Source organism: Dasypus novemcinctus, chromosome 16 (genome assembly GCF_030445035.2).
Source record: "Dasypus novemcinctus isolate mDasNov1 chromosome 16, mDasNov1.1.hap2, whole genome shotgun sequence".
In the NCBI taxonomy this organism is placed as follows: Eukaryota; Metazoa; Chordata; class Mammalia; order Cingulata; family Dasypodidae; genus Dasypus; species Dasypus novemcinctus.
The window spans coordinates 45,611,198-45,635,145 of record NC_080688.1 but is presented as its reverse complement, the minus strand read 5'-3'; the positions used below and the strand labels follow the sequence as shown (position 1 = coordinate 45,635,145).

At 33.6% G+C, this 23,948-nt stretch overlaps 1 pseudogene; it reads left to right on the top strand.

Moving 5' to 3' along the window:
* The first annotated feature begins 23,046 nt into the window (after nt 1-23,046).
* LOC101431067 (ribose-5-phosphate isomerase pseudogene) lies at nt 23,047-23,653 on the top strand (annotated as a pseudogene).
* The last annotated feature ends 295 nt before the right edge of the window (nt 23,654-23,948 follow it).

Here is a 23,948-nt window from a genome sequence, read left to right as displayed (position 1 = left end):
AATAGAGTCATGTGATTTGAGTGGAGAAAGATGACTGCAAGTGGTAATGCAGCTCATTTGTGTTCTTCAGTAGAGTCAATATTGAAGATGAAAAAGGATGTTTTAAAGAGAATAAAGACAATCTGTGGGTAATGAATCCATAGTTGTTTTATTTTAATTCCTTTTGACAGAACACATTTTTTATGATTTTTTTATAAATATATTTTTATGTGCCAATTTTTCTTAAGATTTTATGAAAGCTAAAGCCATTTCATTATACATTATATTAGGGATCATTATAACTCCTCCATCTAAAGAAAAAGCATGCTCTTCTGAGAAGTTGTAAGAGGAGAAGAGAGTAATTCAAAATTCTCCAGTAATCATGCACCTTCTCTCATATAATATTAGGGTAGTATTCTAGTGAATTTCTCAGAAATCTTAAAAATATGCTGAACATTGGTATAAAATTTGCAACAAAAGGACCTTAAATGCAAGATGTGTTTTCTGGATAAAATGCACCCCTAATCTACAGATTCATTCTAGAGCAGATAGACAATTCACAGAGCAAAAAGAAAGGACAATCAGTTGGTTTGTTTCAGGCTGAGACATGGATGTCAACAATATCTTCCATATGAGCTAGGTGCCTTATGCAATGTATAGGCTACATCCAGGCCTGATCATACTGTAAGAAATATAAGTTAACTCCAGTAGCAGAAAGATACCTAGATCCTGATTGGTTTCTTTCACACCCTAATAGTATAACTTTAAATTCTTGACTCCTTGTTAGTGATAAACAAGTCTTGATAGACTTGCTTCTCATCTCTGTGGAGAACAAGGAGGAACTCAAAGAGTTGGTTAGATCTTGTCTGTTATAAAGTTTGCATTACTTGTTTTCTAGTTTGGTAGTGAACCTAAAAATATCAACAAAAGATCTGGGTCCAGATGGGCTTAGCTGGTCACATGGTGAGATTATTAACTAATTATTCTGTATTTTGAATATTGAAGCTGGGAATCTTTATATTTTTAGATGTTCCTGGGTTTAAATGTATAGTATTTCTAGGATACGTCCAAACGTCAGCCTTGATTTATAATATGACTTGGTTGAATTACTAGATCATTTCTATGGTCCCCTTTTATTTAAAAACATATTAAAAAGTACTGAGTTATAAAACTATATAAATACAATCTGTCCAGATGCTCTGTTTACTTTTTGTCAACTGTCCCAGGTCCATAAAAAGTGAAGTTGACTCTCTCGATTTAAAAAGCATCCCTGCATGTCTATGCACAAGCACTGTCCATGGTGATGCAGATGTACAATTAAATGAGGTCATGTCCATTGCCCTAGTAGATAAGCAACTGAAGAAATTATTAAAGATGCCACAAGAATAGTAAAGAACAGTATGAGATTGTAATAGAAATAAAGCCAAAATAATTGATTTTTATTAATTTTTATTTTACTGTGAAATTTAGAGTTAGGCAACCACTTTTGGGAGTCAAACATCTTTATGGGCCAGTGTCCTGCATAGATTTGGGCAGTCGTTCATTTTACAGCCAGAGAAAAGTAAGCCAAGCAATTTATGCTGCCAAGCAAGAAATCTATAAATTCAAAAGATTACTGTCAGGCCTAGGGCTTTTCATTTACTTGAATTGCACAAAACTGGAGTTACACACTCAGGTTTACTTTTTCCACTTGGTGAATTCAATCAGTTACTGGAATTAAGTCTCCAGCTCCTGTAGTGCAGATTTTCTCTTCTTTTAAAGTTAATAGAATTAGTAATGTGCACATCAGAGGAAAGGTGTTGAACATTCCATTGAAGTTCAGGTTAGAAACCATTCTAAAGTTGTGATAAAACTGCTGACTGTCAATAATAATTCACCATTGAATGAATAACTACTACTTCCATATTAGAACCTTTTTTTATTTGCCTGAGAACAGAGAAGCCATTATCTTGAGGCCAGTAATAGAGGAAATTAAAATTATAAATTTTATGTAGTGCCTGTATAAGAAGCACTCACTAAAGATTAATGCTTACAAAGTTCATAGGTAGACTGGCATTAATTGTTTACTCCTGAGGATCAAAATGCCTAAGTTTTCAGCAGCAAGCTATATATATGGAACCTGTACAAATATAATAGGGATTAGTGGCAGATGTTTACCTTACAACTGCACTTGAATAAGCAATAATAAATAGAAATGCTCTAAAGAAAGTTTATTTTTTAATATTAAAATTTAACTTGCATTCCTTTGTTCATTACAATTTTTACAGAGAAAATTACTGAAATTAACTGGCATTTCTCCAGCTATTAGTAAAAGCTCTTGAGTTTCCCCTTTCCATAACTGCTTTTGTACTTGATTAGATAGAAGAATCAAATGCTACAAAAGGAGTATGTCCAAATCATTTGAGAATAAAAATGTCATGGAGCAAAATAATAATTGATGCTGCCCTCATGAGCTACACTTATGGATGCCATTTAGGAATCTCTGTAGAAGCATTTGAGTGAATCAACATGATAACACACATATATGAATGCTATTCATTTATCTGCAAAAATCAAGGCATGGAGACAATCAGGATTTCTCAACTCATAACTCTGTGACATTTTTATCTATTCATTTCTAAATAGGAATTGAATAGTTTACTGGTGTTTTACAGAAATCTATTTTAGGAAGCTTTGTTACAACTGTCTTAAGTAAATTTCTAAATGCTTACTCAATTATAAACTGGATTTTTTTTATCATATATATTCTAGTATGTAAAGGCTATTTTAGCATTCAACCTCACTCCCTGAGAAAAATAATTATATCAAATTTTCAGCTTAGTTTTGTTTCATACAAGTTTTGCTTGACATTCATTGTATTGCTCAGTTCACCATACTTGTAGAACACATTTCCAAATATTCAACAACTTTATTTTAGATAATTTAAAAGGACCTTAAAAACACATCTATTCAAACTAAGTATCTGTTCAAATGTCTGTGGAATTCAGTATGAATCAATTCTCCTTGGGTGAGAAACTGTTTTCACAAGCCAGCAAATCTCAGGAAGTTCTAGTGTCTGGTCTGGTCATATATTGTCCAATCATATGCTTCATTCTTATGGCTGTTGCCACATTTTTATGACAGTGGGTCAAGTTATAGGACTGTAGAGAATATGTTTGCATATTTCTATATGATTTGGGCTTCTGAGAAAATTTTTCTGTAACTTGGATTTGAGCTAATAAACAAGTCTTAGAGGTTAACTTATGACTGACTATATAGTGAAACTTCCATAGAAATTTACCTCTCACAAATCTTGTGTTTATGTTATAAGAGGAAAATGAGACCCAGGACTATGAAGACATCCTCTGGTTTGTAGAGGTGGACACTCTAGGTTTTATTATCCCTGGAGAGGTTAATTTGAATTCCTAGGAACAAGTTTGTCTTTCCTCCTTTTAGAAGTCAGGGTGAACAGCTGTCCCTTTCCTATATAAGAACCAGATTTATATTTTCAGGATACTTAGCCAATGGTACAGCTACACAGACCCTGGCATGTGTAGGATGACATCTGTTTTTCATTGCATTGTTTCAGGGGTAAGAATTGGGACAAAAGAAACCAGAATGTTTTTTTTATTATGTAAGACATTCTACTTCAGCTGCTCTGCTTTCTCTTTTATCTAATAAAGATTTAATGTATGTAATAAAATATAACACCAGTGTTTTTAATGCTATTATGATGAGATTATGAACTCGTTCCCCAAGGCATAAACAAACATTGGTTTGGATGCTGTCTCACAAGCTATTAACTGTTTCATTGAGAGAAAGATCAGTTTATCTCTATAAACTTCAGCATCCTCCTATAAAAAACATAGGTGAAACTACTTCAGTGGGTGTTGTATCACATGAGATAAAGGGTTGAATAAGTGCTCAATAAAGTTAATGAAGCTTATTCTTGTGAATTTTATTCAGATTTAATAGAAAGAAAGAATATTTAATGCTTTGATGGAAAACCAGTCCCTCAAAGACATTTGTTCCTTTTCCACAAAGACAAATCTTCCTGCCCCCTGATTTTATTTGTAAAGAAACACAGACCCATGAAAGTAGGCTATACTATGATATTACCAGATAATGCTATAGAACTACCTAGCTGATTATCTCCTCCCCAATTAAAATACTTCTTTTTCTCCTCATTTTATACCTTTCTTTAAAACTCTTTCCTAAGAAGCATACCATATTTAGATAACTATTCAAAAAAGAGATAAAATGAAGTCTACTAAATATTTTCTTCACCCTCTCAGAGATGATACCTATATAAAGTGAGTAAATATTAAAATACTGGTGATGTTTTTTGTTTAATTCCTCAGAAATATACATTATCTAATTTAAATTGCCCATTTTGAAATCCTTTGATGTATAATTGTATTTAGACTGATTTATCACCAATTCCTCCTCTATACCAAGAGGCACAGTGGGCATGCAGCATTTAAATATGACAGTGGGGATCAATGCCTGTTCTCCAACATCCTAGTTTGGAGTAAAAAAGAGGTGATAGGTTGAGAAGATTAATCCACCCTTGTCTCAAATAAAGTTGCTCTTACCCTTATCACTCTTATCCATTATGGTTCCATGTAAAATGTCACCCGGGGAGAAAAGGACAATATTGTCTTAAAAAATTTGTATCACAAATGAAAAAGTAACCTGATATTTGAACTAGAGGATATAAAATCTTCTAATTTGTTTTCTATCATTTACTAAATGTTATTTTGGAAAATAATTTTATATTTCTAGGCCTGAGGGTTGTTGTTTCTTGACATGTTAAGTGTAGATAACAACCCTTCCAGTTCTAAATTCTAAAATGATTTCTGAATTTTCTTTCACAAAAGAAACCCCATACACATTGGATAGGAATATTTAGAGAGATAATAAATGAATGGATTGAGAATCCAGAAATAAACCCACATTTGTATCGTCGATTGCTCTTTGAACAAGGTGCCAAACTAATTCAATGGTGAAAGAATAATCTTTTCAGTAAATAGTTCTGGAGTAAAGAGATAGCCAAAAGTGAAAAACTGAATGTTGATTCTTTCCTTATATTATACAGAAAAAATTAATTCAAAATGGGTACGAGACCATATTTAAGAATCAAAGCCATAAAATTCTAGAAGAATATTTCTTGAAAGAACACAAAAAATATGGGCAATAAAGTAAAAATTTATAAATTGACATTATCAAAATTAAAAATGAGGTTTATTGAATGTCACTGTTAAACAAATGGAAATTAAAATAAACTTATAATATGGCCCAGCAATTCCATGCTTATGCATATCCTCAAGACAAATGAAATGTATGTAAACACAAAGTCTTGCATTTGTTGTCATAAGAATCTTAATAGCCATATGCTGGAAAAATTAAAATGTCCATAGCTGATGAATTAAATAAACAAAATATGGTATGCTCACACAATGAAATATTATTCATCAATAAAATGGAGCTATTGATTCACATAATTAAATGGGTTCATCTACAAAATCTCATATTAAGTAAAAAATGCCAAATACAAAAGAAAACATGGCATAATTCAATTTACATGAAATTCTAAAAAAAAGTAAAACTCTTAAAAGAAAAAGCAGATCTGTGGTTGGTATGATAGAAAGGGACACACGGAAATTATGGAATGATGGCATGCTCTAAATTTTTATGGTGGCAATTACACAAGGAGGAGAGAAGAAGGCAAGAAGCACCCTATGAGTCAGAAATATGAGCAGAATTATAGAAGAGGAGGATCTATGATTTTTAAATATTTGTGTTCGACAGTTTTAAATAAATTAAAAGCAACTTTTCCTTACTAGGTTTGGAAGTGTTCTGTACTAATTAGTGCTTTAAAACTTAATCAATAATCATTCTAGTTTTGTACTTTCCTTTGTTTTAATATTTTGAAGGAATAAAAATGATTGCTTTTGATTCTCAACTATTAAGACTTAGTTAATACATTCTTTTCTACATGCCAACCTATCGTATATTCTGACTTGGAAAAGCGCAATGATCCCAGAGCTAAACTATCAAGAGCATGGCCTCATCCAGTAAGAGAAACAAAAATGAAATCTGAGAACATATAGACAATTGCAATACAGTGGGAATCAAGAGTCTCAAGTAAAGTTGTAGCCCTGCTCTAAGTACTCCTTTTGTCCTAGAAGATACTGACCTCGTTGAGCTTCCATTTTCTAGAGTTCAGGACAACATAATATTCAGGGTCATCTTCATCTCCAAAATATATATATTCTGAAAGCAATAATCTACTAAAACACCTTGAAAAAATATATATTTGTATCTCAGTGTGGATTATAAGGAGTTAATGTAATTTGAGGATCTCATCTGAGAGGGAAAGGCGTACAAAGGGTGTCGATTTTATTGGTTTTTGAGCCTAAAGCAATCTTTTCTTTCCTAATAAACAAAAAAGCCTCAGAAGGTGCTTAACTTGGTGTTATTTATTTATGGTTTTGTTTAAAATTTTCTGCTCCCAAATAATTCTCACTGCTCTATTTTTCTGCCCTATGGAAATGCTATAATTAATATTCTAAAGTAGCCTAACGGTTCTTCTGTGCATTAAAGTATGAATTATTCACAATTTAAGCACCCCCTGGTGCATTTATAGGATATAATCTTGCCTATGATTCCTAGTAAATATTACCAATAAACATTAATGTGTCTCTGATATGCTCAAATCATTAGGGAATAAACAGAGTACATGTGACCTTCTACATTTCACACAGAAATTCTTGCTGACCCACCTGATCATTAGCTGATTTTTTTGTTTTTCAAAGACCTTAATGCCACTGAAATCTGCCACTTGTCTTAGAAATACTTATCCTTTCAAGAATGAAAATGGACATCAATACTTTCTACAATGCTATTCAGAGGAACTGACTACATGAAATCAATTGAAACCCCAGAGATAATTAAAAATCAAAACCTCGTATTTCAGAGAAAATTTGCAAGTCATCTCAAAGACTAGTGTGACTAAAATGCTTTTTTCTTCAGGGGTGGGGAAGTGAAGAATAGGGAAATCACTAAGAAATACCACACATTGGAAGAAAAACTTATCTAATTTTTAAAATAACTTTTATTAAGCCACCCTGGAGATAACTTGGGCACAAAAATGTATTTATGTGGCCTAGATAGAAAAGAAAGCAAAGCATAATACAAGTGTGTGTGAACCCGTCTTACTCTATTCATTAAAAGGTACAAAAGAAAATTGATTTATATTATGGGCTTGTATGTTTAAGGTAGATTGTAGGAAGACAGTCTACATTGGACTTTACAAATCAGATAGATTGCTGTTTCATTTAGTACAGTGAATATCTATACTAGAGCCTGTAGAAACTTAAATCCATCAAAACTTACCGGGTATTCATTGAGAATCTGTTTGCCATCATTTTCTGATTTCAGCTTTATTGTGAGTATAAAATATAGGTTGAAGCAGTCAATCCACAGTGGAATTAAATATAATTATTTTCAGACCCAGTGAGCACTGACTGGAAAGAAATAAGAAGCATCAACTTGAAAACTCAACAGTTATTATACTAAACAGAAATTCTTTGGAAGAAATAGGTAGAGTTTATGAGAGATGAAAAGTGAGAATATGGAATTATATAGCATTCCACTTATATTAGGAAATATGCCTCAGTTTTCCCAAAATTTCATTTGTCATTTCTCCCCTTTTCCTTCCCCTCCCCTTTTGCTGTATTAAACAAAGGGATAAATTCCATTTAATACCTCACTGCTTCCTCATAGTTTAACAGACCCAACAACTATATATGGATTTCCATGTTAAATGAGAAGCAGTGGTAAGATCACTTCTCAACTGTAAGAGATTTGACTTACTGCTTTACAAAGCATAGGAGAAAACTCACCCTGATATTAATGCAGAGTGGTCTGCTATTTGACAAAACTTTGCCTAAAACATTCGTGATATGATTGTGAATGTGCTTTTGTTGTATTACATCTTCATAATCCTCCTAACCCAATATAAAGGCAATTCAGCATTTTCAAATGATCTCTAGATCCTTCACATTCTCATGACTCTCAGCTACCTTACTTTCGAAAAGTGCATTCTATAAATGAAATCTGCTTTTTACTATCTTAAATTGTCACATCTGTCCACAGTTCTAGGTTTATTCATTTCTCCACTTATTAGAACCACACTGTCCAATATGGTGGCTTCTATCCATATATAATCATATATAGCTATTTAAATTTAAATTAATTAAAATAAAACACATTAAATATTCAGTTCCTCAATTATACTACCAACATTTCAATATTCAATAGTCACATGTAGTTAGAGGACACACAAATTGTAGAACATGGCTATCATCACAAAACGTTCTACCAGACAGCCATAGAATCTTCTTTTTTTCCCTTTGCTTTAATCTATTCTTCTATATTGATTTACTTTTTATTATATACTATATCTTCAGTAACTTGACCATAACTTTTAGCTACCACACTCAACACTTTGATTTCTTGCATCCACACAAAAATTGCATCTTTTCTCCACCAAGAATGCTGAATAATGCAGGAGTTTAAAAAAAGAGAGAGATTAAAAAACAAACAAAAACAAAACTGGAAGGATTGTGCTACAGTCAATTAATTATTTAGAAAGTTGATTAGCCTTTTAAATAACTAGAATTAGACCCCAATTTCATTCTCCACAGTCAAGCTTTCAATTTTTATTCATTTCTCAAGCCTTTTCCATTGCTCCTTTTCTGCAGATGTACTTGCTTTTGTGAAACATTGCATACTCCATATGTGAAAAACAGAGGATAACCCTTTATTTAACTCAAGTTATTATTGACTGGTTAGAATTAATCAGGGGCAAAAGACCATGTCTATCAGCAATTACTTTCATCTTCCTTCTCCAAAACACAGGATTATGATTCCAGGCCTTTTAGGTCTGCCTTGATTGATATCCTAATGAGACAGTGTAGAGTGAATAGAATATTCTTAGTACCTCTTTGCTCTCTAGAGAGGATAAAAGATAATCTTCACAACTTTCTATTTTTCTCTCTGATATCAGCTGAACCACTTCTTGACTTAATCTATATCTTTTTATGTTTTGTCAAATATCAACATTGTTCTACCTTTCTTGTTATTTATGAAAGATCAAGATTTCCCTATCTTTAAAGCGGATATGAAGATATAGAGGTACACACACACACACAAATTTCCATTGACCTTGATATCCAACTCCCCACTAGACTAAGGAATATCATAAGCCTTGTAGATATCTATAGAATGAGATAAATTTATGTTTTTATATCATAATTCATGTATATAAAATTATACCATTCTAATAAAACTTCAAAGATTTAGTATATTATTATATAATAACATTTTCTATAAAAGATAAATTCATATTTCATTATGGGTATATGTTTTTCATTATGGTGTAGGTTTTATATCTTTCATGTTCTGCTTATAGACTTGAAGGATAAAGAGAACTGTGCACAAATCCTGCATCATCTTCATAACTGTGTGACCTTAGGCAAGTTATTTGAACTCACAGCTTTATTTGCTTATATGTTAAATAGGGATTATTACTCTGTGAACTACATAACCAAGTCAAAATTAAATAAAATACATAAAACAAGCCAGGTACCTAGAAAATTGTCATCAATGTTTACCATTAGAATAGACACAATTGGATGTCTGGCTAGCGACCACTCTTGTCTAATACCTCCCCACCCCACCACTGCTAATCAAACGTCAAGCACTGAATCATAATTAGTCTTAGCCGGTCATGGAGCTCCATTCCATTTTTGCCATAGATTCTCCTATATTTTGCATATGACCTAGTTTGGCCACTTGGATCCAAAGGAATTTTGTTTGATCCAAAGGAATTCTAAGAAACATTGCTCTTTCTAAAAAAAAGAGAATGAAGAGATGGAGGAATAAAATCTTTACTCTATGCTTCCTGCTTTTGGACCTGGCTGCAGGAGGAGTTGATGGCAGGCACTGCTGTAGCTCTCTCACTACCTTTGATGGAGCCATTGCTGATAGACTGAATATCAGCAGAGTCTAAATCTGGGTCCTAAATGACTTCACTGACTGAATTGTGAAATCAGTTCGAGACCACAGACTCTTAAACTATTCTGGGAGAGAAAAATGAAGGCCCATGGCTTATGTTAATTTTAGTCAAAAATTGTCTTTCTGGCAACATTCTAACTAAGGTAGCTGCTATCAGTAGTAGTAGTAGTATTCCAAGCTATCTTCAGAATTATTAATGCCCATAAAATTAAGAGCAGTTGGTGATCTTTATTCTCTCAATATTCTATTCATTATTGTATCCTAAGTGCTGCTTTCAACATCTTATTCCTACGTAATCATTCTTCTTCCTAATATGTTTTCCCAATTTATTTTGTGTCACTGAGGAAAAGCATATACAATAACTTCCTCATGTTTTATCATATTCTTAAAGTATCCCTTCAAAGTTTGAAAAATACTTGCCTGGCCTTTTGCTTCTGATCCATATTTACAATTCTAATATACATTTTCCCTTTTATATTATGTGTCACTTTTAAAATTTAAATCCTCAATTATTGGTTATTTTCCATTCTTTCATCCTTTGCTTGTTTTTCTTTTAATTTGCCTTCGACATACATAGATCGCATTTAATATAAATTACACAGCTGATTTATATAGCCCATATGTATTCTACTTTTTAAAATTTATCTCACTATTTCCATTTTTTGACTGAGACATTGCTTCCTCTCTGGAAATGATATATTCAGAGTTCTGAACAACTTATTTTAAGCTGTACTTATTCTCACAGAATCAAGTTTTCCAATACCATTTTTTGATTAATGAACTCATTTTCTAAACAAAGCCAAAACACAACAAAATAAACACAAAAATAAGCAAAAGAGGGAGATTTAAGTTGTATATGTTATTAGAATAAAATGAAAAGATAAGACATGGGACTGTATAAAACAGTAGACCCTATTGTAGAAGTTAGACTATAGGTAATAGTACATGCTTAAAAATGTTCTTTCATGAATCATAACAAACTTATGACACTAATAAAAGGTGTTAATAATAATAGGGTGATATGTGGGGGAAAATATACCTAATGTAAACCATAGACAATAATAGTAATAGCGTAATAATTTTTCATCAATTGTAACAAAGGTAACTACTGTTAAAAATCAGTACAATGACAAAAAAGTGCTATCACTGTTCATAATACATGCTCCACTCCAGTGCAAAGTGTTGGTGGTAGAGTGATATATGGAAATCCTGTAATTTTCAGCACAATTGGTCTGTAAACCCACAACTTCTCTAAAAAAAAAATAAGCAAACTCTTCGTAAAAGAACTCTGGACACAAAGTAGAAAAGTTTAAGTGAAAATTTCTAGACGCAATATATTATTTACCTTAACTATAATTTATTATGGTTATATAATTATAAACCAATATTGAGCAGCCAGACATGCATTCATTTACACTTAAAAGTACCAAAAGAGATGTTAATAAAAAGGAATAGTACCTACTTTCCCAGAAGACATAAATCAAGATTTAACTGTTCTTTGGAGAGAAGAGAAAGTGAAAAATTTGGTGTATTTCTTTGAACTCTTTACTTCATCACATGCCTTGAAGAACTTAGAAGTTTTAACTAGTGATAGAAAATGTTAGCCTTGGCAAAATACCTGAAGTGTACCCTGGAAATATAAGTGCAGTAAGTAAAAACTTAACTCTCCTTATTTTACCTACTCATAGTTGATGGTTATCTAAATGTACAAGAATAAAAAGTGATGTCATTTTATTCAGAGAAATCATGGACATGCCAGCATAGTTTAATTTTCTAACTTTTTATCTAAAGTGTTATGATACTCCCAATAACTTAGAAAATGCTAAGCTTTTATCCCATACTAAGATTGTCAGTGTAGTACTTCAATTTTAAGCAAAGTTCAATTGTTCTCAGCTTTTCTTTTACACCCTACCATAGTAGATAATTCTTTTTTTCAAAAGAGTGAAACACCAATTGTCTGTTCTGCTAAATCTTAAGGAAATAGGTGATATTAGATTTGTCCTAAAACAAGCTCATCTTTGTAGTGTTCTTTTAAGAAATCCCTCATGGGAACATTAATTGACCTCTGATCCTGACTCTACCAAATCTGGTTGTAGAAGCCTTCTCTATAATCTGACTCAAACAGGAACCACACAATTCTCTGAAAGCTGACATACAGGCCTAGAAGATGCCATTGTAGAATTCCACAGAAATGAAACTTGGGTCTGCATCTGTGTTTCACTTGGGAAATTTAAGCCAGCACCATTTCTCCTTTAATCCTAGGTTAATTCTCAAATATTAAGATCTTTTTTGTATCTATTCTTTCTGATACTTATAACTCTATATTTACATATTCCTTTCAACTGTGCCTCTCTCTCCCAAATGTTAAAATTGGGGCCTTTTGTACTATTGTTCTAGGAATACCAGATTTCTTCCAGAGTCTATACTTGACTTTTACTCCCTTTGCTGCTATTGTTTATCATCTGAAATTTGTCTTTCCTATGAGAATACCACATCACCCTGGCCTGGCCCAGCTTTATGGTGAGTGACCTGTCTAGTCAGTCACACAGGGCTCCATGTTCAAAAAGACCTCACGTTTGATTTAGTGCTACCTTGTTAAATCTTGAAATTCTTAATAATGGTCACTCTAAACTTATGTTTTTACATGAAGCATGAAGGTATATGGAGTATGAATGTGGCAGAGGAGATGCACGTGATATGTGTGTTGGCCATTGTTCCATGTACTATATTCATATATAGCTCTTGTGATGCCCCATGAGCACAGAATTCTGATAGACCCATGGTGTGTGGGACTTCAGCGAGACTCAAAGTAAATATTGCTAAATGTATTATGCCTACAATTAATTAAGAATGGTTCCTGACTTTCCCAACAGGTCATGTTTTCTGTTAGAATTAGAACTTGCTTCAAATTCAGAAAGAAGGCAATGGAATTCTAAGAAACACAAACACCCAATGGACTCTATCACATCTTCTTACTCATATGACTTCTGGGTATTAGTCAGCCACTTAGGCTGAAAATGATAGATAACATGTAAGGAAAGGAAAGGAAGAGTAAGTCATAATCCCTTTTTGTTTAGCCTTTGTATACTCATCCTAAGTCAAAGGAAGAGATTGTGGTAGCATGTAAGCACATCAAAAAGTGAAATAAAAACCACTGAGTTAGTTTTGTGGATCATTTCCACTGTTTGTTAAGAAAAAATACCTACTCATACAGGGGCTACAAAATACAGATTAGTTTTTTTTTATATATTTTATTGAAGTATATCATTCATACATGAACACACATAAACAATAAGTGTAGAGATTGTGAACTTAGACAAAATAAACATATATAACATCACACAGGAGTCTCCTACATCACCCCTCCACCAACTCTTTGCATTGTTATGAAACGTTTGTTACAAACTATGCAAGAGCATCATCAAAATATTGCTATCAACTATATTCCTTACCTTACATTTGGTGTATTTTTCCCCCAGCCCATACTATTACTTTTTTAAATATATTTTTGTTACAGATATTGTGAACTAGCAAAACAATCATACAGATGTATAGATTTCCCGTACAACTACACACCCTGGTGGAATTTGTTACAGATTATGAGATAATATCATCAGATTATTACCATCAATCATGGTTTATAGGATACATTTGGCACACTTTTTCCATACACCTTCATTATTAACATAGTACAGCTTGGCACTGATGCAAGAATATTACAGTATTGCTATTAACCACAGTCTAATTGCAGTTTTCCTATATTTCTCCATATTTCCATCACCCTGCAGTAGTGATGTACCCTCCCTCTAGCTCACAGAAGGACTCTCGTGCACAATTAACCACAATTCTCAACTGCCTCTGGGTTCACTGTGTTATTCAGTCCCTAGATTATTCTTTCGCTTTCTTTCTATTGACATTTACTTCCCCAGACTAACTTTATCAGTCACAATCTCATTTATAAGCCAGTTGCTACTCACTATAATGTGTCACTATCAATTCTATCCATCTCCACTCTTTTACAGTCTAGTTAATTAAAACTTCTACATACATTAAGCATTCATAGCTCTTCTCAACCCTCCTCTTATCTCCTTATAACCTATATTCTAGATTTTAATTCCATGTATTTATTATTTGTATTTAGTTCATATTAATGAGACCATGCAATATTTGTCCTTTTGTGTCTTGCTTACTTTGCTTAGTATAATGTCTTCAAGATTCATCCATGTTATCACATGTGTCCCAATTTCATTTCTTCTTATTGCAGCATAGTATTCCATTGCACATATATACCACATTTTGTTTATCCATTCATTGGTGGAAGGACACTAGGATTGTCTCCATTTTTGGCAACTGTGAACAATGCCACTATGAACATTGGTGTGCAGATGTCTGTTCATGTCATAGTTTCTAGTTCTTCTGGATATATCCTAGTAGAAGAATTGCTGGATCATATGGCAGTTCTATATTTAGTTTCCTGAGGAATCACCAAACTGTCTTCCACTGAGACTGCACCATTTTACACTCCCACCAACAGTGAAGGAGTGTTCCTATTTCTCCACATCCTCTCCAGCATTTATCATTGTCTGTTTTTGTAATAATGGCCATTCTATATGGTGTTAGATGATATCTCATTGTTGTTTTAATTTGCATTTCCCTAATAGCTAGTGATATGGAACATTTTCTCGTGTGCTTTTTGGCCATTTGTATTTCCCCTTTGGAGAAATGTCTATTTAAATCTTTTGCCCATTTTTTTATTGGATTGCTTGGTCTTTTACTGGTGAGTTGTATGATCTCTTTATATAGAATGGAAATCAAACCCTTTCGGGTAAGTGGTTTCCAAATATTTTCTCCCATCAACTGGGCTGCCTTTTCACCTTCTTGATGAAGTCCTTTGAATCACAGAAAATGTTTAAATTTGAAGAGATCCCATTTATCCATGTTTTCTTTTGTTTCTTGTTCTTTTGGCATAAGATTTAGAATCCACCACCTACCATCAGGTCATGAAGATGTTTCCCTATGTTTTCTTCTAAGAGCTTTATTGTACTTCCTTTTATATTTAGGTCTTTGATTCATTTTGAGTTAATTTTTGTATAAAGCATGAGGTAGGGGTCTTCTTTCATTCTTTTAGCTATGGATGTCTAGTTCTCCCAACACCATTTGTTGAATAAACTGTTCTACCCCAACTGGGAGAGCTTGACAGGTTTGTCAAAAATCACTTGGCCATAGATGTGAGGGTGTTTCTGAACCATCAGTTCAGTTCCATGGGATAATGTGTCTATCTTAATGCTAATACCGTGCTGTTTTTACCACTGTAGCTAAGTAATATGATTTAAAGTCTGGAAGTGAGAGTTCTTCAAATTCACTTTTTCTTTTTAAGATGTTTCTGGTTATTCGGGGCCTCTAACCCTTTCAGATAAATTTGATAATTGTGTTTTCCATTTGTTTTAAAAATGCTGGTGGAATTTTTACTGGGATTGCATTGAATCTGCATATCAATCTAGATAGAATTGACATCTTAATGATATTTAGTCTTCCAATCCATAAGCATGGAATGCTCTTCCAATTGTTTAGGTCTTTTTGGATTTTTTTTTAGCAATGCATTATAGTTTTCTGAATACAATTGCTTTGTATTTGGTTAAATTTATTCCTAAATATTTGATTCTTTTAATAGCTATTGTATATGGAATCTTTTTTCCTGACTTCCTCCTCAGATTGTGCATTATTTGTGTAAAGAAAAACCACTGATTTTTATGTATTGATCTTGTATTTTGACACTCCACTGAAATAATTTATTAGCTCTAGCAGCTTTGTTGTTGATTTTTCGGGATTTTCTAGATATACAATCATATCTTCTGTAAATAGTGAAAGTTTTAATTCTTCCTTTCCAATTTGGATGCCTTTTATTTCTTTTTCTTGCCTGACTGCTCTAGCTAGAACCTCTAGCACTATATTGAACAACAGTGGTGACAGTGGACATCCTTGCCTTGTCCCTAATCTCAACAGGAAAACTTAGTTTTTCACCATTGACTACAATATTAGCTGTGGGTTTTTCATATATGGCCTTTATCATGTTGAGAATATTTCCTTCAATTTCTATTTTTTTGTAGTGTTTTTATCAAGAAAGGATGCTGTATTTTGTCAAATGCCTTTTCAGTGTCAATTGATAAGATTATGTGATTTTTCTTCTTTGATTTATTAATGTGGTGTACTATGCTGATTGACTTTCTTGTGTTGAACCAGCCTTGCATGCCTTGCATAAAACCCACTTGATCATGATGGATAATTCTTTTTCTGTGTTGCTGGATTCAATTAGCAAGTATTTTATTCAGGATTTTTGCATCTGTATTGATTAGAGAAATGGGCCTGTAATTTTCTTTTTTGTAATATCTTTATCTGGCTTTGGTATTAAGGTGATATTGGCTTCATAGAATGTGTTTGGTAGTGTCCCTTCTTGCTGAATTTTTTGGAAGAGATTGAGTAAGATTGGTTTTAAATCTTCTTTGAATGCTTAGTAGAACTCACCTGTGAAACCACCTGGTCCTGGGCTTTTCATTTTGGGGAGCCATTAGCTCCATGATTGTGTGTCCTCCTTCCCCATTGTGGACTCTGTCCTTGAGTGGCCTCAGGATAGTGAGGACCCTGCCCCCCTTCCCCATACTCAGCCCCAGCCCAGGCCCCGTTATCTCCCCAACCTCACCCCCCCACCCCAGACATCCAGTTCTTAAGCTTTCCTTCTGGTGTTCTTTCTTTTCCTTTGATTAAATGTAAGTGCAAATCTCTTTACTTGTAAATACAATTAGTTTTGATGGTTCTTCATGCAAGTTAAAAGCTCTTATATCTGAATTTAAAACCATCATTGCACAATATAAAAATGAACAAAAGAATTTGTGTTTATAGTTTAAATTTTTCTTTACTCAGACCAAGTTACATAGCATATAAAAAATACTATGACAAGTTGAAAAGAAGGATGCAGAAGAAAAGAAAAAGCTTTATATTTTAATACTTTTAACAGTACTTTAATCCTGCTTTATGAACAAAGGGCCCTAAATTGTTATTTTACATAAATTCCCACAAATGATGTAGCCATGCCTGCTTGGACTTTTTGATAATGAATGATATTTATTCTTTCATGCCTCATACTCCTTCATGCACAGTTAAGATCACCATCCTCTTACAGCTCCATTAGCAAATCATTAATTGTCCATACTCAGTAAAAATTTCTCCTCCTTTGAGATTCTTAACATCTCAGTGCCACAGATTTCCTTTCCCCAGCATTTATTTCTTTAGGCATTTAGGGCATTCTAACCTAATTTTTTTTTTTTTAAATGTTCACCATTAGTCCTGCTGATATATCATGTATATGGAAAACATGTCACAACTGAGCTGCAAATTTCCTCAACTTCCTCATTTCTACTTTGCTATAGCCTCTTTATATTTTGGCATCTCCCTGGCTATTGCCTCCATAACAGTTTCATATTGGAAATCATAAACTTCACTGTTCCATCTTCTTAAAATAACCTTAAATTATTTCAGATCTTTCATTACCTCAATCTATAAGAAATAGTTCTGCAAACTTATACAGATTGTGTGTGTATTTTACTTTATTTTATTTTATTTTATTTTATTATTTTTCAGGTACCAGGGCCAGGGATTGATCCTGGGACCTAGTATGTGAGAAGCTGAAGCTTAATCTCTGAGCAACATTGGCTCTCTGGAGTTGTTTTTTTCATTTTTTGTTTGTTTTTGGTTTTAGGAGGTACCAGGGATTGAACCCAGGGCCCAATATGTGGGAAGCAATCACTCAACCACTTCAGCTATATCCCCAAGTTTCAGATTTTTAACTTCATTTCTCCTTAGATTTTTTACCTTTTCAATGTAAATTACATTGATGAATAGTTTTAAATGGTGCCATCCACAACTTCAACTCACTTTTTTTCATTTAAAAATTTTTATTGGAGTATATAAGTTAAACATGAACATGCATAAATAAGTGTATAGTAAAAGTTGTGAACTTACAAAAAAACCATGCATATCATCATACAGGACTCCCATACATCACTCTATCACCACCTTCATTGTTGTGAAACACTTGTTACTGACTATGAAGGAGCACCATCAAAATACTACTACTAACTATAGCCCATATCTTACATTTGGTATATTTTCTCCCAACCCACTTGATTAACACCCTGTAGTAGTAGTATATATTTGTTATAGTTCATGAGAGAACATTCTCATATTTGTTCTGTTAACCACAGAATTGATTGTTATACAGTCCCATGCCTTATACAATCCATTCAAAATGTATGCTCAGTGTCTTTCATTTCCATCACAGAGTTGTGCTGTCATCACCTCAGTCAATTTTATAATATTTTCATTATTCAAAAAGAAAAATCCCAAACCCCTTACTACCCCCCTATTTTCCCTTAAAATAGAAATCTTTGCCATTGCTGCAAAAAATGTTACAATATTAATGTTAACTGTCATCCATAAGTTATATTAGTTGTAATTTTCCATATTCTTAACACTTTGCAAAAGAACATTCTTATATTTATACCATCAACCACAATCTATCACCACTGAAATCACTATGTTATTGTCCCTTGATTATCCTCTAGCTTCATTTCAATTGACATTTATGTCCACAGACTACCCTTTCAGCCATGATCACATTTATAAATCAGAAGTGTTAGTTACACCATCAACTCTATTAATTTCCACACTTTTACAATAAACCTTATTAAAAATTCTACATACATTTAAGTATCAGCTCCCACTCTCAACCCATATTCTATTTCCTAGTAACTTTTGTGTCTGGCTTATTTCACTAAACATAATGTCCTCAAGGTTTAGCCATGTTGTCATATGTATCCCAATCATATTTCTTCTTACAGTTGAATTATCTGAGGTTTTTTTAAGTTTTATTCCAATGACTGTACTTTACAGTTCCAAAATTTGTTTGATTCCTTTTTCATGATTTCCCCTGTGCAGAGCTCAAAAGGCTAGTGTGGGACAGGGTGTGAGGCTTGTGCTGGCTGCATCCCCTGCCCAAGTCCTGTGAGGAGAGTCACTGACGGAAAGTGTTTGTGAAGTCCAGTACCTGTTCTGGGTCCTGGTGAGATCGCTAGGGAGCTGAGGGTGTGGTAAGAGCAGAAATGACCATGGGTTCAGAGGTCCTCAGGGCGCCACCAAGCTTCAGCTTACAATAGTGTGGTACATTTGTTACAATTGTTGAATAAGTATTGAATACCCAAGGCCTGTAGTTTACATTGTGGTTTACACTTAATTCCAAAGTCCTAAAAATGTCCCATGTTCCACCTATCTTTCCTCCCTCTCCCCTCAGGACCTCTGGTGACCACTGTCTTTATATAAGTGTTACAAGTTCTTCCATTACTAGAATAATAATAAGTCTACTTTAGTCCATAGTTTCATTCCTCTCTTATGTTTGATTATTCCTCAGTCTTGAGGATTTTAGGATGGTGATGCCCACTCTGTTTCTCATTGAGAGGGCCTTAGATCCCATGGGACAGATGGATGTAACTGTCTTGCTTGCAGTTGCAATACTCTCCACTTAGGATGGGCATTGTCCATCATTATCTTGGAAAACAACATTTTTAAAATGACATACTCTGCAAATTGTTCTATAGGTTTAATGGAATTGCTATTAAAATTCCATGCATTTATTGTGTGTTTACAGACATTGACAAACTCATAATAAAATGCAAGGGGACCATAATATCCGAAACAATCTAGAAAAATAAAAGTAAAGTAGGAAGACTTACATATTTTAATATCAAAACCTAGTATTAATCTGCAGAAATTGAGGCAGTATGCTATTGGTATAAAGCTAGACATAGATCAATGGAATCACATTTAAAGTCCAGAATTAAACCTAATATTTATGGCCAATTGATTTTCAATAGAGTGTCAAGGAATATTAAGGAATATTAAGGAAATAGACTGATTTAAAAAGAGATGAGTGAAAGATTTGACAAACACTTCACAAAAGAAGATCTATAGGTGGCAAATAAGCATATAAAAAGATGTAAAATATTTAACATTTGGGAAATGTAAAGTAAAACAACAATGGGATACCATTACTGGTCTATTAAAATGACTAAAATCCAAGAAAAAAAATGACAACACCAGTTGCTGGTGAGAATGTGGAGAAAAAGGAACTTTCATTCATTGCTGGTAGATTCAATGCAACAAATTAAATGAATGCCACTTTGGAAGACAGTTTGTCAGTTTCTTACAATACTTTTTAACATCATAGTTTACCATATAATCCAGAAAATACACTCCTGATTATTATTTGAAAACTTACATGTACAAAAATACCTGGATGAAAATATTTATAGTAGGCTATTCATAATCATTAAAACCAGGAAGCAACTGGATGCCCTTCAATGGTTGAATGGATAAACATGCTGTAGTTCATCCGTGCAATGTAATATTATTCCAGAACAATAAGGAATGCACTCTATACCACACAAAGACATAGATGAATGTTAGATGCTTATTACTACAGGAAAGAAGTCAGTCTGAAAATACTGTATGATTCCATTTATTTGCATTCTGGGAAAGGAAAACTATACTAATGCAAAAGAACTTCACTAAAAGGAGTGAAGGAAAAAGGCGCTGGCTTATGTATTTGAAAATGATTGCAGACTGTATGAAAGACTAAAGTCTAAAGGAACTGTATATAAGTATGATACTCTAGTTGTAAATTTATATCCCATGGTGGTACAGGTTAACAATTCAGGAACACTACATATGCATACCAGAATTAAACAGTGAATTAAATGGATGGTGAATAGTGGGAGCCAGGTTTCTCACTATTGGAGTAAGAGATCCTAGACAAGTAAAGAGAGAGGGCCAGAGTTATATCTGTGGGAATGAATTAGAGTTGGAGATACCAGTATAACTCATGTTTAATATAGAAGCAGGTGGTTACACATAGAAATACGTATAAATATGTAAGTGAATAGAGACACATTTATTTCCTGTATATATTATCTGAGGGTTCTGGAAGCATCAACACCCCTATGTAATAAGCACATAAAGCACCCATATCTTGGTTCTAACCCATTTTTTAATAGAAGAAATCTGGGTTCTCTGGAGTAATAGAGAACTAAGGCAGGAAATATATGATGAATTTGGAACATCTTATAGAGCCAGAAAATAAAGAGTTGCAAGCAAATAAATAAATAAAATGATGGGAGTCAACTGAAAGTAGCATTGGATTATAACCTAAAGTATAAACTAGGTATCCATGAATCTATACTAATATAGATATATGTTTGAATAAATAAATAAATACATGTGGGAGAATAAGCAAATCCCTTATGTAAAAGAATTCCAAATAATTATACTACTTCTTCTAGGTGATATCTGGATGTGGTTTGTCACCTTTCTTTGACTTTTGCTCCTCTAAAATCAGAGGGATTCTTTTAAAACTAGCCCGTTCTTTTCACTAACCCAATACAAATTATCCCATGAGATTACATCTATCTCAGCATCAAATCCAACACCTGACTGTGGTCTATATGCAAGTTTTCCCATTCCTCTGACACTATCCCTTATTGCTCTCCTTCTCACTTGCTACCCATCAGCCACACTAGTTAACTCTTCTCTAAACACAAGATGTTCTGCTTTAAAGACTTTGCACTTGCTCTTCCCACTGCTTGGAGTTCTTCTTCCCAAAATTTCACAGTTACTTTCTCACATTATCCAGGTCCCTTTTCAAATATGCTCCCTATATCAAACAGCACTCCCTGTCGCATTTTATCTCCTTCACTCTCTTTTATTTTCTTTGTGACACTTTGCACTTATATTAAATATTTATTTGTTTTCTGACTCAGCCTCTACTATGTGAACCCCATGAGTGAAGGACCCTTGTCACTGCTCTTTATGATTTTAACCTCAGTGCCGGGAATGGTGTTTGATGTATATCAGGGAATAAGATATATATGTAAATGGCTAAGTGAATTCAGAGAACAGAATGATAAGCGATCATTCATAAAGAGCTGAATATTTGAACAGGATAAAAATCATGGAAAATATTGGAAAAATTCTCAATGCATCAATGGATCTCATATACTGGCAAAGTTTAATTAGAATTTAAGATAAACCCAATGCTATATAAACTGTTTTTAAAATATAGACAAACAAAACTAGGTTTCCCAATTAATTTTCCTGAGCAAGCACACCTTTTATATTAAAACACAGCAAAGAATGCATATGAACAATTCTAATTATACATTAGATTGATAAAATCTTAAGTGTGATTTTCCATTCAAATCTGGTATTTTACTCAAAGAATAATACATTTCAAAGAGGTAAGATTTATTTCAATAGAAAAGTTGACAGTTCATTTATATCATTTATCATTTCAAATACCATCACAGGGAAATAAAATAGACTTTTATATTTGAAAGCATATTTGAGTGAGTTATCAGGACTAAACCACTTGCTGAAAATAACCAAATATGCAGGATACAAACATACCAAATTCTAGGTTCAAGGTTTGACAAAATAGTAAACTATTTTCTGCATGGTTTTAATTCACTGGTTTTTTAGGTGTGTGATTTACCTTGCAAATTGAAAGAAAATTGACATTTGTTTTGATGTTTAGCAACTGCTATCACCTATTTTCAAAGTTTTGACCTCTGGTAAAAAGGTCACTTTTGATATTAGAGTCACCAATACAATACATTCATGGTGAGCTACTTACAGGTGCATGTATCTATTTCTGGATGCCATCTAGTATCTCTGTGTCTGATCATTTACATATTAAGATATGTATTAGTTTGGTGACCTTATAAAAATGTACATGTAAAAATGTTCTTGGTTACTAGTATGAAATTAAATCATAATATATTTAAGAAAGATCTAATAGCTTGTAAAGCCAACCTTAAATTACAGAATTCAGTTATGTAAAAGATTTTAATCACAGGCTTTTGCAGAAGGTGTGGGGGTCATGCCTGCCTGGACCCCTCCACAATGTCCAAGGTGGAAGAGGCCAGGAGGCTGAAGGCCCATGTGCTGTGGAGAACCACGTGAGGGATAACCAAGTGCTGGGAATAGGAAGTGGTCCTACTATTCTCCATGCTGTGCAATGGATTGCTGAAAGAGTCAGGCAAGAGAATCTGAACGTTGTCTGTATTTCTACTTCCTTCCAAGTTCGTCAGCTCATCCTGCAATATGGCTTAACCTCCAGTGACCTACACTGACACCCAGAGATTGCCCTCGCCATAGATGGAGCTGATGACATAGATGTCAACCTCAATCTCAGGAAGGGTGGCGGAGATGCCTGACCCAGGAGAAGATTGTAGCTGGCTATGCCAGTCGTTGCATCTTGATTGCTGATTTCAGGAAGGAGTCAAAGAACCTCAGAGATCAGTAACTTAAAAGGATCCCCCTGAAAGTCATTCCATAGGCCACGTCCCAGTGAGCTAAACTGTGAACTCAAATGTATGGGGGTAAAGTCAACAAGGCAAGTCCTGTGGTGACAGATAATGAGAATTTTATACTAGACTTTAAGTTTGACCAGGTACACAAATGGAGTGATCAAAATGATCCTAGGTCAGGAAGCAGAATGGCTGAGTGAGCACAAGGGAGAGATCCTTCCACTGACCTGTGACAGCCAGTGCACAAAGCTTCTCCAAGAGCATTTTTGCTTTAATATGTCTGTGCCAGCATGGAAGTTGACAGGGCAGGGAGCTAACTCCAGTCTTCTGAAATTTTGTGATTAAATGTCTTTTTAAAAGAGTGATATACATTTTTGCTATTAAAAATACTGTTTTTTTTAAATAAAGTAGAACCTGATTTCATGTTTTACATGACATATTTATCAAAAAATGCAGGGGAAAGACTGTCTTTAAAACCTTTGAATTTACCCCGCT